The sequence below is a fragment of the Chaetodon auriga genome, chromosome 9 (genome assembly GCF_051107435.1).
Source record: "Chaetodon auriga isolate fChaAug3 chromosome 9, fChaAug3.hap1, whole genome shotgun sequence".
Classification (NCBI taxonomy): Eukaryota; Metazoa; Chordata; class Actinopteri; order Chaetodontiformes; family Chaetodontidae; genus Chaetodon; species Chaetodon auriga.
The window spans coordinates 21311910-21326549 of record NC_135082.1 but is presented as its reverse complement, the minus strand read 5'-3'; positions in this window follow the sequence as shown (position 1 = coordinate 21326549).

The following is a 14640-nucleotide window of genomic DNA, read 5'->3' as shown; positions in this document are numbered from 1 at the left end:
TGATGATGATAGCACAAACCTCGCTGTGAAAGAGGGCAAATCAGAGTTCAATTTTTTAGCTAAAGCGTCCGGACAGTCGTTTCCTCTCTGTGGTGCAGAGGTTGTGTTTGCCTCAGTTTAGCTTATCATTCATGTAGAGTTGTTTTAGATAAAGGTGCAAATCTCACAGCGGCAACAAAACTAAATGGGAAGGTCACAAGAAAAGTCTTTTAATGTTTAATGCACCCTTGACTTTCCCTTTGTCAAGCTGCTTTTGACAGTTTTGAAAAGACGAGACTCCCATCTAGAAACATTCCTGATTCAAACATCCACATTTTAAATAACCAGTATACATCTTTTCAGTTCAAGGTTACTCCATGAAACAGGGATGATGTGAGACTTGTGAATGGATTTCACTCCTAGCAAAAGACTCCCTCGGTCATACCAGGAAGCATTCGACAGCTGATTTCTCCTCGGTCTGAGATTATGTCTTTCTGATGTTCTGGTTTGTGCATAGAGCCTTTCAGCACGTAATGAACGGGTCAACTCTTTCCTGATTTATGACAACTGTCTATTCAACTTCCACAAACTGTTAAGCAAACCAGCACAATATAATCCATCACAACTGAGTTTTCTGCACCAGTTTGGTCGTGAACATCCTTCCCCAGCACTAAATATTTTCCCTCTTGGATTCAAGCCAGTTGCTCATTCAGAAGAGGCTGAGGTTCACAGGTTGTGGCCACATAGTGGGCGTCTGTGGGACCCATGTGGCAGTGAAAGATCACATTTTATTCTTCCCCATCCAAGAAAAGACACATTGTACTGGCCAGTACGGACCTCGAATGTTCTCCAGCTTCCCATTTCTCACCATGGTGATAATGTGGTTAAATGTGGTCTCTGTGCTTCCTTTGCTTATGTAAGAGGAACTTGTTTCAGATTTAAAGACCAAAACTCGCAACAGTTACTGTGAATTCAGGTAGAGCACAAAGGAAAATAGGGTAGCGATGCTATTTTAAAAAACAGTCCTGGCAGGAGTCCTGTTCCTTGGTTGGCTCATGACTGGGAGTTAGATCCAAACATCACAAGATTTTCAGCCTGGCACACTTGTACATTTAACAAGTGTTTTTTCAAGAACACATAAAAATATTTTGGGGGAAGTGGGAATAATTTAGCTTTAGATTCTGTTAAACTAACACAACCTGTGGACACCATCTTCAATTGATTTTCATTTATTTTCTATTTCTATTTTCTTATTTATTTCATGTCAACAGCATTTTCTGGTTGGATACTGAAAATAAGGCCTTATTCTGAATGGAGCGTTTTCCACTGAAGACATGAAGGATATGCAGATATTATTCAGGTTTCCAGAGCATTGTTTGGACATATATATACAGCACATTCAGAGCATACATATATGGGGTAGAGATGCACACACAAAAGACAAGCTCACGTTTCCGGTCGGAAGGAGAAACACACCTTCCTTTAAACATTCTGAGAAATCTGGATATCAACAGATTTCTGAACAAATATGGCAACACCAGCCTCTTCAAGAAGGTGGATGAACGAATGAAAGACGGAGGCTGTCCTCGCTCAGCAGAGTATGCACAGCTGCATGTGCACCAGAGTATTAGTGGAATATTAATTTTCTTGGCCATGTAAGCAGATTAGTGGGAATATTGTTTTTTGCTTGTTTCTTTTCAGAATAAGGGCAGAAAGTGGAATATTTTGTGCAGTCTTAATTATGAACCTGCTTAAAACACAGTCTGATGTAAAGTCCACACTAGCTTCAGAGCACACTGCTGCATGGCTTCAGGTTGATTTCTTATGAGGAATGGCGTCTGGTCTCCTCCAGCCTCACTTGTTTTCATTTACTTTGAATTGTCTAATAAATGCAGAAGTGTTCCTTAAAATAACCAAAGAAGTCAATGGGAAGAAAGTTACTCCTGTAGTGCAAGAAATTCATCAAAGGATTCATTTTCCAAAATGCTAAAGGAGTTTAAAGAGCTCAGTTTCCAAAGTAATTACTTTTTTTTTTTTTTTTTTTTTTTTTTACTCAAACATCCTCAGGTATCTAAGAAGGGAATGCTAATTTTCAGAAAACCTACAGGCTTTTCATTGTCAAAGATTATGGTCCTCAGTTAGCACTAAAGTTGTTCCTCTCAGGGTTTTTTATTTTTTAAAGCTTTTTGATTTCTGTCGCCTCGAGCGCTGAATAAGGCCTCGCCACAGCACAGCTATTATTTCAGCCGCCACTAACACAGACCTGGAAAGTAACAATACAACCAAAATTCACCTCGCCGCCCTTTTATTCTCCTTTCCATCTCCCAGCCTCTCCAACTGTCAGTCTTTCATTGTCTACTTCTTGCCATAATAACAAAACGAGGCATTTAATTATCTCAAGTCGAATGATCAGAGTATCTGAAGTGTGTTTAATAATTGTACTGCTGACTACTTTTTCTTTTTTCTTCTAAATGCCATTTGCCAAAGATCCAAATGCCATTTTCCAGTGACTGTATATGAAATTGCTTCCTCTTTATTTTAGCCATTCATTGTGCTGTTGAGGCTATTGAAAGTCTCCCCAATGGGGAAGATCCATCCATTTATCGGGGTTGAATAGATGCAATGCTATTAAGCTGCTGCAGGTATTTATGTGCATGACACAAAAGTTCACCTTCGTCACACACACACACACACACACACACACACACACACACACACACACACACACACACACACACACAGAACAGGGTGAAAAGAGGAGCTTGCACAGAGTGTCACTCATCCTCTGACTGCTTTTAAAGGTCAGACTTGAGAGATAAGATGAGATGTGTGTGAATAAGAACTGTACTAATGTGAGACAGTACCTGCTATTGTTGCACTCGGGCTGAGAAATCTAATATTTTCTGTTATACGTTTAATAGATTTACGTCAAAATTACTGACGCTGAAAAAAAGTGTTAAGATAAACTGAGAAACTAAAGGAAAATTTCTACTTCTGCAGAATCTGTTGCATAGGCACTGTCCTGTAATGTGTGCTTACCTTCTGTGTAGTTTTTATTATATTTATTGTTTGTGTGTTTCACCGCAGTGCTTGACCTTCTGGGAAGGTTCTATGTTTTTATTGGTTTTTTTTTTTTTAGATTATTTTCTTGTCTACGTTTGTTTTTTCTTCAGTATTTGCATTGTACAGCACCTTGTAACATCGGTTTCGAAAAGGCACCTTAGAAAATAAAAAAAAACAACATTGAGAATTTTTCTTTAACTATTGCATTTCAAAAAATGCTGAGTGATATTTTGAGTGGCAAAATGATTTCTTTGGCTATTCCTGACTAAACCCTCAATTGTGATGTCGTTATGTAAGGGGAAATCTTTAGGCAAGTGCTGTCAATTTAAGTTGATTTAAGATTTACAGATCTTAGAATCTTAGAAGTTTTCGGTGCTCAGCATCTTCTATGAATCAAACGTTAGCACACCATCAGAAATGATCTTCAGACTAAGTTAAAGTATAAATCTAAGAGTAAGTAAATTTATAAATGAGGCTCCTGGTCGTTTTCGGCATTTCTTGTGTATCAATTCTAAATAGTGGCAGGGTGTCACACTTTCAGCTCCACAGCGCTGGAACTGACTCCGTCTATGAGCCATGTGAAGCATGAAATCAAACTGTGGTTGGACAGACTTCATTAAAATAAACTGAGTTTGCTGGGTTGCACCGTAAATATGCACAGCTTTGATTATCTGAGATACAGCCTCTGTTGTGTTTCTGCTAACAGTTAACTGCTCAGTGAGTGTTTGCCATTGTGTTAAACCTCACTTGGTACTTGTACCATAGCTTAAATGGACAATTACTATGATAGATGTACCTGTTGTTTGGTATCTGAGTTATTTTTTTCTCATGATGCATATCATAGTACATATTTAAAGTGGTATTCAGGTTTACTGGGGTGTGGCTGAAATGTTAAATCACTAGTTAAATTAAATGATGCTGATGTCTTAGATGGCAAAGTACATTTACAATAGAATAAGAAAGAGAAATGGAAAAAATGGCTCTTTCAGTGGCTGTGATCGGTAAAAATCCTCTACTGTTCTGGTCAATTGATAGAAAATTATTAAACGTAATGATGGATATCACTCAGTAAGGCTGCTTTGCACTTGGAGAAATTGCAGAAATCCAAGCTGAATGTGAATGCTGTGTAAAGATAAATACACCATCTCGACTGCAGACTGCTTCAGAGTATTGCATAACTCAATTCCTCTCTGTGAAACACTCATCTTCTTATCCCACTAATTGGAGAAAATGAGGAGGAGGTGAAAATGATTTCAGACGAAAATTGCTCATTTGCAAGAATAAGAAAGGAAGCGATTGTAGGAAATTGCTTAATTTTAGACATCTTACTCTCATTATGTCTTTATACTGTACATGTACATGTTCTTGTCAGATGAGGCAGTCCTCTTAAACCACAGTTTGAAGCTGTGCCAGTGAATCTGGGAAGAGCGGATTAGATGAAGTCGGGCTGGTAGTTCAGAATAAACTGGAATTTAATTTTAAGTGTGGCACTCACATCAAGGTTATTTATGAGGCAGGGACGCTGTTTACAAAGTATTAATGGAGCACACTGTACCAAAACTAAGAGACATCACATTGTGCTGCTCCATGTGCGCCTGCTCCGGTCCATTTAACTCGTACAGGAGAAGATGAAGGCCTAGTAAGAAAAACTGTCAGCACAATGGATTTGAAAAAGAAAAATTTTGAAACTTTTAATTACGGACTCCATCCTACACACTTGGTATCATCTTCTGATCGATAGTACAGCAGCCCAACATCCCTCAGGAATGTGTTCATATTGGACGATTTTACATCTCACAATCTGCATCCAGTTTTTAAAATTCTCACTGTCCTTCACATCTGCAAGTGGCAACTGCACAGCTATCTTAGCTCTGTCCAATGGAAACATGTCTGCCAGCACCTAGAAAGCACACTAATTAACACATTATATCTTATTTGTTTAACTATTATAGAGGGAAATGAAAAAGCATTGTAATTAAACATAATCTGGAGTTCAGACTAATGAGGATCTACTGTTGACTGCATAATACAAGACCGACTGCACGACAGGCAGAGACTGTGGGAACCTGCTACAGAATCCTAAATGATGGCAGTGCAGATTTACCAACCTGGATGACTCACAATTCATGGGGCTGCTCTCTTATTTAAGAAAGATGGAAATGATGGTCGAGATATGTTTGGCAGGCTGAGCATTTTCTCACTTTAGTCCTTCAGCATGGCAATGTGTGTCTGTATTATTGATGATGAGCCTTTATTAATCCCCTGACAGTCATGAATAACGTGAATGAGGCGCTGGGAACACAATATGATGCACTTCACATAAGGAGTAAAGATGTATGCATTGTGCAGCACCCTGACATTCTCTGCATGGAAGCAAATAATTGGAGACAAGAAAATACAGTAGAGCAGACAAATGCCAGTCTGAGATGGTGCAGATGTCTAGACTCCTTTAAGGTATACTACATGTGTGCATTGTTACCGTCTGTAAACACAACACTCAAACTCGGCTCGCCATCCCTGTCTCAGCACCACCAGAAGCACACTGCTTGTACACAAGAAGCAATTATTAGCAACTATAAGCAACAGGGGGTAGGTCTCTGCACACACAGACACCGTCACACACTTCTTGTCTAAGTGACATCTGAGAGGGATTACTTTTGTATAAGTCAATACATTGTTTTTTTAGGAAAAGCCTGCATAGTACACCTTTAATTCTGTAGACTGGTTGGGGGACAACTGCTGTACAAGAGACAACGGGAAGCAGACTGTATGCAAAGCAGGTTTAGTGCATGAAATTGAACACTTTGCAGCCACTACATTCGATTCTCACAAGATACATTGGCAATCAACGCCTAACAGTGAAAACACCCCTGCAATATCAATCTTGATTTGCACAAGATGTGTCCTCTACCTTCTAAATTGTGCCCCGACTGGACCTGTTTGATGGAGTGCATATTGTGTTAGCAACAACTAGGCAGGTGGATTTGTTTCTCACCTTCTCCACTTAATGGCATGTGAAGTAAGCTGATTCAATTCCCAGTGCCCACACCTAGCTGAGTACACCACAGAAGGACAGTGCTAAAAGATTTATTGGACAAGAGCCCGTATGTGAAAGTTTGCCGGTGGCTTGATGTAAAACATTTAAGTCGAACTGGCACAAAGTACATATGCAAGGTGAAAGGCGGAAATTTACCTACATTATTTTTGGTGAAACAGAAGCTGAAAATGTTGCAAAAACATCAAAATATGTCATTTAAGACAAAAAAAGTGACGTGACACCTCAGGTCATGTAAACAAATCAACATATCAGAATGTAATTAATGCTGATTATCTGACAGCTAGCGTGAGAACTGAATACCTGTGAATTTGTTCTACCTGGTGTTTTCACAGCTAGCAAATGAGTAAACTGTGAACACAAATATGTCATGTGTTCCTGGCCAGGTATTCAAAGCTAATCACATTTGTATAAATATCACTCAAGATGTTGCAGTCAGCGATCATCAGACGACATGTCATTTACGAGCCGGTTTATGGCGGAATGCCCATTGCTTTTGGTTCTCTCATCAAGTTCCTACAACTCAAAGTAACATGCAGCAGTATGGATCAGAGAAAGGAAAAACGCACCTATGGCGCAGTTTGCTCCAGTTACTGATAATGGCCCTTAAGAGGCATTTAAAAGTCATTTATAGCCTTCCCTCCATACAAATCAGGGGAGTTAGAGAAATGACAGCAGCGTCGGAAATGTGCTCTGCGATGATTAACAGTCCTCCTGATTCAAGGCGATGTCTGTGCTACTGTGCTGAACTCTCGGTTGCCATGTCTCATTATCCCCACCCCGCTAATGGAAGGAGGAGACAAATAATTCATCTGCCCTGATGGTGACATGGACCATAACAGGTCTCCTCGGGGGGAAAACTGAACAGCTTGTCAGTCAGAGGATGGAGGACTAGAAAATAAGATACTCCAAGCGACAGTAAAGCGCAGGTTTAGTTCAAACTGCATACAGTTTGTCTTATTAAAATTCACACTAATCAATACAGATCTAATCTGCATATCTCACCTCCCAGTTCCTGTCATTGTTACAGGCTTAAACCGTTGTCAGGCGGCTGTGTGAAAAAAACATATCACAGTGAAAACCATTACTGCGCTGCCTTCCACGAGTGAATGTAATAAATTGCGGGACAACATTTTAAAAAGTCAACATTTTCATCATACAAAGACAGAATAATGAAAGCACTGCAGTACTTTGAAGGTTATCTTAAGTTTGCCTTATGAGGTGTCACCTGCTAACATTAATGATGTTTGTGTGTGTTTGAGTCTTGTTTGAATTCTGTGTATCTGCAAATTGCAGTAATTTTAATGCTTTGTGGGCTTCAGAGGGAACAGCTGTTACCTGGGCAGCAGCTAATGGTGAAACAAATAAATAATAAACTGGATGGAGATGCAGCAGCTGTCAAATTGGCTGAGGTACAAATATGCACAGAGAAGGGGACTTAATTGGAGAAAAACTTAACAATTAAAACTTCAAAGTTATTCCACACTAACAGATCCTGGGCCAGGCTCTATATTTTCAGATTATCAGTTAACCAAATCTAAACAGCTGTTTTCATTAAACAGCAGCACTAAACATTTGCATGTTTTCATTTGTGATTCTGTTTGCACATTACACACAGTATCAAGATTTCAGTGAGGAGCTGCACTGGAGGTAGAAATGATCTCACTGAGTGAGTGTAAAACAGACTGAAACGGAGATGCTGGTACAGCAACCAAAGCAACTGAGATGCAGCCTGAAAACTGCTGCCTCTATAGATCAAAACAGGACAAAAATGGACACAAAAAAAACTAAATTGTATTCTACTTTCCTAAACTATGTTTACCTTACAATGATAAGGTTTGAAGTCTCCATACTGCGCTGCTGTCAAATGTCACCACAGAAAAAGGAAGCATTCACCACTTAACTCCATCAAAGTAAAACTCAAGAGAAATGTTGCTTCCTCCACACCTAAAAACCCATGCTTATGTGTCAATGCATGAAGGAGAAGAAGAAAGAGACTTCCATCTGGACTCTACATCAAAACAAAGGCTTTACTGAAAGAGGACCATAACCGAAATGAATTTTGAACTGACAAAAATTGGTCAGCATTTTAAATAATTAGCATATTGCGGCCAGATGAAACATGTTTCCCTAACTCTTTAACAAAGACAAATACTATTGTATGTTTACTGAGCAACACCCAGATGTATGGTAACCAATAGTTCTAATAATTAAAATATACAACCAACTGCTGCATACATGACCCAGGCTCCATACTTAGGTCACAAGGTGACTAATGAGAAAACTCTATTCACTGATGAAGACCTTGACAGGTGGAAGAAACCTCCAGAAAAAGCTAGTTATGAACCATGGTTTAAGATAATTTTGATAAAGTAAAAGGGGCAACTGTGGCTCAGGAGGCAGAGCGGTCGTCCACCGATCAGGAGGTTGATGGTTCGATCTTTGGCCTCGGCAGTCCACATGCCGAAGTGTCCTTGGGCAAGATACTGAACCCCAAAACTGCCCCTGATGCTGCGCCATCGGTGTGTGAATTCATATGTACGTCGCTTTGGATAAAAGCCTCTGCCAAATGACTAATTGTAATTGTAAAGTAGCTCTGTGAACAAACATGAGCAATTAAAGTTAATGGGTATGCCAGAAGAGAACTACTTCATATGTTTATAGTCGTTCCGAGCGGTCACACTCGAAAGCACAGTGAAAAGCTGGCTGTCATTTCAGCCAACTTTTCATAGGCGATAACTGTTTAAATATGGGAATTACAGCTCATATTTTCAGAAAGTTGATCCTTAAAGGCATCCAGAGTGTGAATTAGAGCTAAGGAGAGAAATTCTCACCTCTGCAGAGCTGGCCAATCACAGCGTGAAGTAGGTGTGAATGTCTGACTGTCTGCTTCAGTAAGTTACAGAAATATACTGACAGTTTTATATGGCAGCTTTGATCCAGATGTGAGTTCAGCTTTCTGTTGAGTTTGATGCGTACAGACAAACACACAGTGGCAATACATACAAAAGAGCAACTCAGGCACAGTGAGAACAATAAATGCAATTCATCAGCTGTGTAATCAGCCGTGACCAGCAAATACTTAGAGACGATTCTCCGTGTCTGACCTTTTAGGACAGGTGACTTGTTAATGCAGTGCAATGCACCAAAGTCCAGTGTCAAACCTCAGTGAACAAGAAGCATCTGTGTGAAAATGGCAATGACTTGATGGAAGAAGGATGCACAGGCTCCATCACTAAAGTGCTTTTCTCTTCAGACTGTGAAAGTTTCCACCACTGAATGAGCTAATTTATTTTCACAGGCTGAGAGACAATTGCCTCCTGAGCTCAGTGTCGACTCTGTTGTTCTGGTGTGTGTGTGTGTGTGTGTGTGTGTGTGTGTGTGTGTGTGTGTGTGTGTCTGTGAGCACAATCACGTTTGTACACTTCGCTGCCTGAGTTGAAGATTATGTGTGTACACATGATTGTGTCTGTGTATGTGTCCTGAAAGAAAGCAGTGTGAGCATCATAAATTGAGACTAAAATGGCAATATTCAATTATTGAAAATACACCAGAGGCGGCTAAATTGCTGTCGTCTCTGCTGCCAATCGTAACCAGAAGTGACCTAATAAAACAGCTACTTTTGTGTGTCCCATTGTCTGCAATTTCTATATGTTTTTGTGCAAACATCCATGTGTCTTGATTATACCACAGAGTCGCACAGCAAAATTAATTTGTGAAATCAGTGGTGCTTGAAGCTTGGTGATATACTGACTGTCATCGCCGTGCAAACTTAGCAGACAGTAAAAGTTAACACAGTTAATTTAAGGGAAGGCATTTGTGTGTTTGCCTCCTGTCTCACGACTGACTGCAAATGATACCGCATTGCTCCTTTGGAGCAGTTAATACTCTAAGCAGGGTGATACAAGAATTGGATGATACAACACAGCTAATATAGCAGCTTCCATTTTAGACTCTGGCACTGCCAGACTGGTCTGAAATTGGACAACGTTGCAAATTTGGGTGCCAAACTTTACCAAACTCAGTGTGGAAACAAGGTGCAAATGTATTTTGCCTCTGCAAGCCAATTCACAAATTGTAGCAATTCCATTGAAATAAAATGATTTGAACAGTAAATGTGATGCTATGAACGGTGCTTTATGACCTCCCCTAATTAAATCATTTCACCTCACTAGTTTTTACTTCAGGGGGGAAAAGAAAACTACTTCATCTTCACTTGGACGAAGTACTGAGATTCTGTAGAGCTTTATATCCTCACAAACTCAATATGAGAGCATGTTATGTGTACAGAAAACTGTCCATACTTATGAAGCCGTATTCATGAGGTCTTTTACAATGTACGCAGCTATAATCAGTATTTTTATGCTAATATTGTGTCAAATGACAATGTGAAAACAACATGAAAGGAGTAACTCATAGTGATAAACCTACAGAGAATTATCATCTGAATGTGCAGGTCCTCAGCTTTATTGAGCTTTACTGAGAGTTTCAGCTCATTGCTTCATTGTCCGGCCCACAAGCTACTGTTTTGTCTCACTCGTGCTGCTCTCAAAGCACCATTTGTGGTCACAGCAGGCAGCAGTTTCCAGTAAAAAAAAAAAAAAAAAAAAAAAAAAGCTCCAAGAGTCCACTGTACACCACCTGCACAGCACCAAACTGCAGCGACTAGCTCTGAACACAGTGGAGCATTTAGCTGCATTAAAGACAGACATTTTTCTCAGGAGCCGGTAGAGACAAAAATGGAGCTAAAAGCAAGTGAATACTGGACTTGTATTTATCAAGTTGCCAGACACACATCTGCACAGTAGTGGTAATGTTGCTCCATAACTGCTGGATGTGTAAATAAGCACCTGCTTGCTAAAAAGTTGACCATATCAACTTAAAAGGGGATGATATGTCAGTTCTGTCTTGATTCTGCTGCCACCAAGTGGCCAAAAAAAATCACTTATTGACATTAATAACATATGAGCATACTTCTCCAGCCTAATTTCTTTTTACCCAGCTTATACAATTTATCCAATTGCACTGGTTTGAACTTTCCAGGCTTTCTACCACAAATAGGAAACTACCAGGGCTTGAAATATGTGTCTCATTCACAGAACGCCTTAACCCCTTTAGACTTGCTTGTACCTTTTTAAGGAAGAGGTATCTTCTGTTTCTACATGAGCGGTGCTCTAACTAGGGCACAGCATGAGGCCTTTTAAGTCTTACCTCACCTGGATTATCAAGGGAGCCTCACCACACACTGCTGCACAACATTAAAAAAAATGAAAACGTGAAGCATGAACCTGGTTATTTGGATTTGGGACGGATGTTTGGAGAAGGAAATGGAGGAGTTTAAAACCTGGAGGATAAAGAGGCGAGGTTCATCATGTCCTGCCTGCGGTGCTGCTGTGTGCTCTGCTAGCTTTCATGCTAATTAAACTGCATGTAATTCTCACGATAATAATGGGTGAAGGAATAAAACTGGCTTTATCTCTCCCCTGGGTCTAGAAGAGATGTTGAGAAAATATTAATGACTGTCCTTATAAACACACATCTGCTAGAGGAGATAAGAATAGACGGTAAAGGTGGCGAAGTGTAGGAAGAAACTGATATGAGACGAAGAAGGTGTGTGAGAAAACAAATTACTGTGTTAACTTGATAAAGTTCAATTTGACACAATTCAGTGTCATCAGAAAAGTACACCTGGAAGCACATTCGTCTGATTTACAGTTGCAGTATTTTCACTGCAGTCGAAATCAATTATTCTACAAAGTCTGCCATATGTTATTATACCTTGTTTTTTCTTGATGTAACTGTGTGCAGATAATGCAGTAATCACAAAGGTTTTCCGTGACCGGTGAAGTTTCTTCTATGAACATGGACACCTCTAAGATTCACTCAATAGACAATACATAAAAATTTGACCACCTTTGTAATAGTCTTGTCACAATCAAATGATCACAGGTGAGGTCTTTGGCTCATGATTCAATTTGACTGAATTCTGATTCATGGTGTCACGATTAGATTCAGAATTGATTCTCAATTCTAAAAGATTCTTGATTTAAGAAAAAGAAAGTGAGGCACCATATTTTAACTCTCCCTCCAATGTCCTGTTTGCCAAACCACTGACCCCAATCCTTTGCTCACTGAGCTGCTAATGAAATATGGCATCGTTCAGCCGTCGCTGTCTAAAACACTGTGTGGAGTTAATTTGTTCGCCTCAGCAGAGTTGGCTGAAGCTTTGGATAGTGCTGCTGTAGGTGTTGGTCAGTTGGTCTCATTTCTTGGTATAGGAGTTCAGTGCTCTGCTAACCTTAGCCTGGAGGTGGTCAGGTACGAAGTGTCACATGATCACAAAATGCTTCATTATTAGAAAACATTTATTGCTTTCAGAAAATATGGCTGTTATAATGAATCCCTGAAAAGTTCTCCACAGCAGCAACACAGTAAATTGTGCATTACATATACTAGACAGTGTAAATCTATTCTGATAATCTTTCCACTTAATTCTTCAAATCAGTTTGAATGGAGCTCTGCTCATCTGTAAGCATTCCAGTGATGAATGTGTGTGTTATGAACTGGACAATAATCACGAGGCACATCTGTGCGGTGACTTCTGAAAACCCACATGGGAATGTGATTTGTTGCACATGACCGGAACAGTTCAGTCTGTCTCATCTGTATCACAGGCTGTGTGTTAACATTCAGGGTGTGTATGTCCAGTTGAGGGACCGCCTCTGAGTGACCCCATGGAAATAGTGACCACAGCCTTGTTTTTCATTTGCAGCGGTTGCCACCCTGCTTTGAAGCCAGGGTTGAAACACTGCCTGTGGATGTAGTTTTAATAAATAATCACAGCCTTCAACATTTTACACTCCTATGCTGTGTCATAGTTTCTGTATCCCTGTGACTTTATTTGCTGTATTTTGGCGGTGAACTGTGGCTTCTCGCCACTGAGTTGAATGATTGCTTGTACTACCCAATAATTTCACCCTCAGAAGAAGGGTTTCTAGGGTTTTAGTGTTTGGGATGTAGAATGTATGACTGTAATACACACTGTATGAGGCAATGCTTGTTTCATTGGTTACTAATTCACGTGTACAGATTAGGCCCGGTCACATTTTCTTGTGCTGCTTCACTGGGCAATCCTAACAAGAAGCCAGACACAACACATTTAAAACATGTTAAGACACATTTGAAATGTCTTAACTCAAGCCACGTGTTAACCCTTGCATCAGAAATATCTTCTTTTCTCATTTCTGATACAAATTCATAAAGTTTCAAGTTGTCAGACAGGAAAGGCTCTGCACAGGTGACAAACTGAATTTTCCTTATTCAGTTCAATCTATGAGACACAGAACAGATGCTACCTTTCCACACTTCTATATATATATATATATATATATATATATATATTTAGCAATTTGAAATCCTCTTGTTGATGAACACTGCATGAAAAACAGCCAACTTCATGCAGCTGCAAGCTGATTTAGAAATGAAACAGTAGTGAGCAAAACTCCAGCTGGAGTTGATATTTACTTTGCCGGGTTGTCTTTTGTGCATCCGTGACTGTGCAAATAAACCAGCCACATATTGCTCCAAAGGTACAAAAAAAAAAAAAAACCACACACAGAGAACAGCTCTGAGTACAAACTGCTGAGTATAAATTTTCTTTATATGCTCAGAAACCCAATCTAAAATTCACAAGACTGAAACTCATCTCACACGAATAAAAACTTTGTCTCTATTTTAAATGAAGTATCAGACCTTGCTGTGACACCATGGCCACCGGCACCTGAAGATATCTGGTGTTCCTGACAAGAATGTTGCCTCCATCTGATTCCAGCCCACCTCTGCAACCTGCTGCAGTACTTAGTGCCAGAGCTGTAAAACTGCTGGAAGCCCAGCCAGTGAACTGTAGTTATTGATTGTTCAGGGACCACTGTGGGCCTGAGGTGGGTAATTGCATGATGGGCTCCTATGCCTGCAGGGACAGACAGAAGCCAGGAGAGAAATGGTCACATTGTGGCCTTAATGAACACCAGCAGGATGCCTCACAACTCTGATAGCACGGCGCGGTGCAGTGGTAGACCTGCCCGCTTTGATAAGGGATTTTAAGAGTCTATCCTGAATGTTTACTGGAGCAAATAAAGTAAGACATGGGTTTATCTTTCAGCACGCAGTCAGACTTCAAACTTGGGGCACTGCCTTCTGGAAGAGAAATTAGATTTGATTTGTGATCAGTTGAGGATTTTGTTGCTTCAGGCTGGTGGTATGCTCCAAACATAATTGAATTTGGCATCTTCTCAAAGGCTGTCAAACTGCTGTCAAATAACGCCACTGTGAGCGTATGAGAGTATACTCACTGCAGCTTGAGTTTGGCTTGTTTAGTGATGTCCATGCCAACATTAAGGGGCTTGCAGCAGGAGGAGGCACAGCGGGAAAACCAGGGAGCCCAAAGCATTACATACACACAGCCAGTCATGACATGAAATTGATGACAAAATGCAGGCAATAATATACAGTGCTGGGTCACAGTGAACAGTTAACTTTAACAA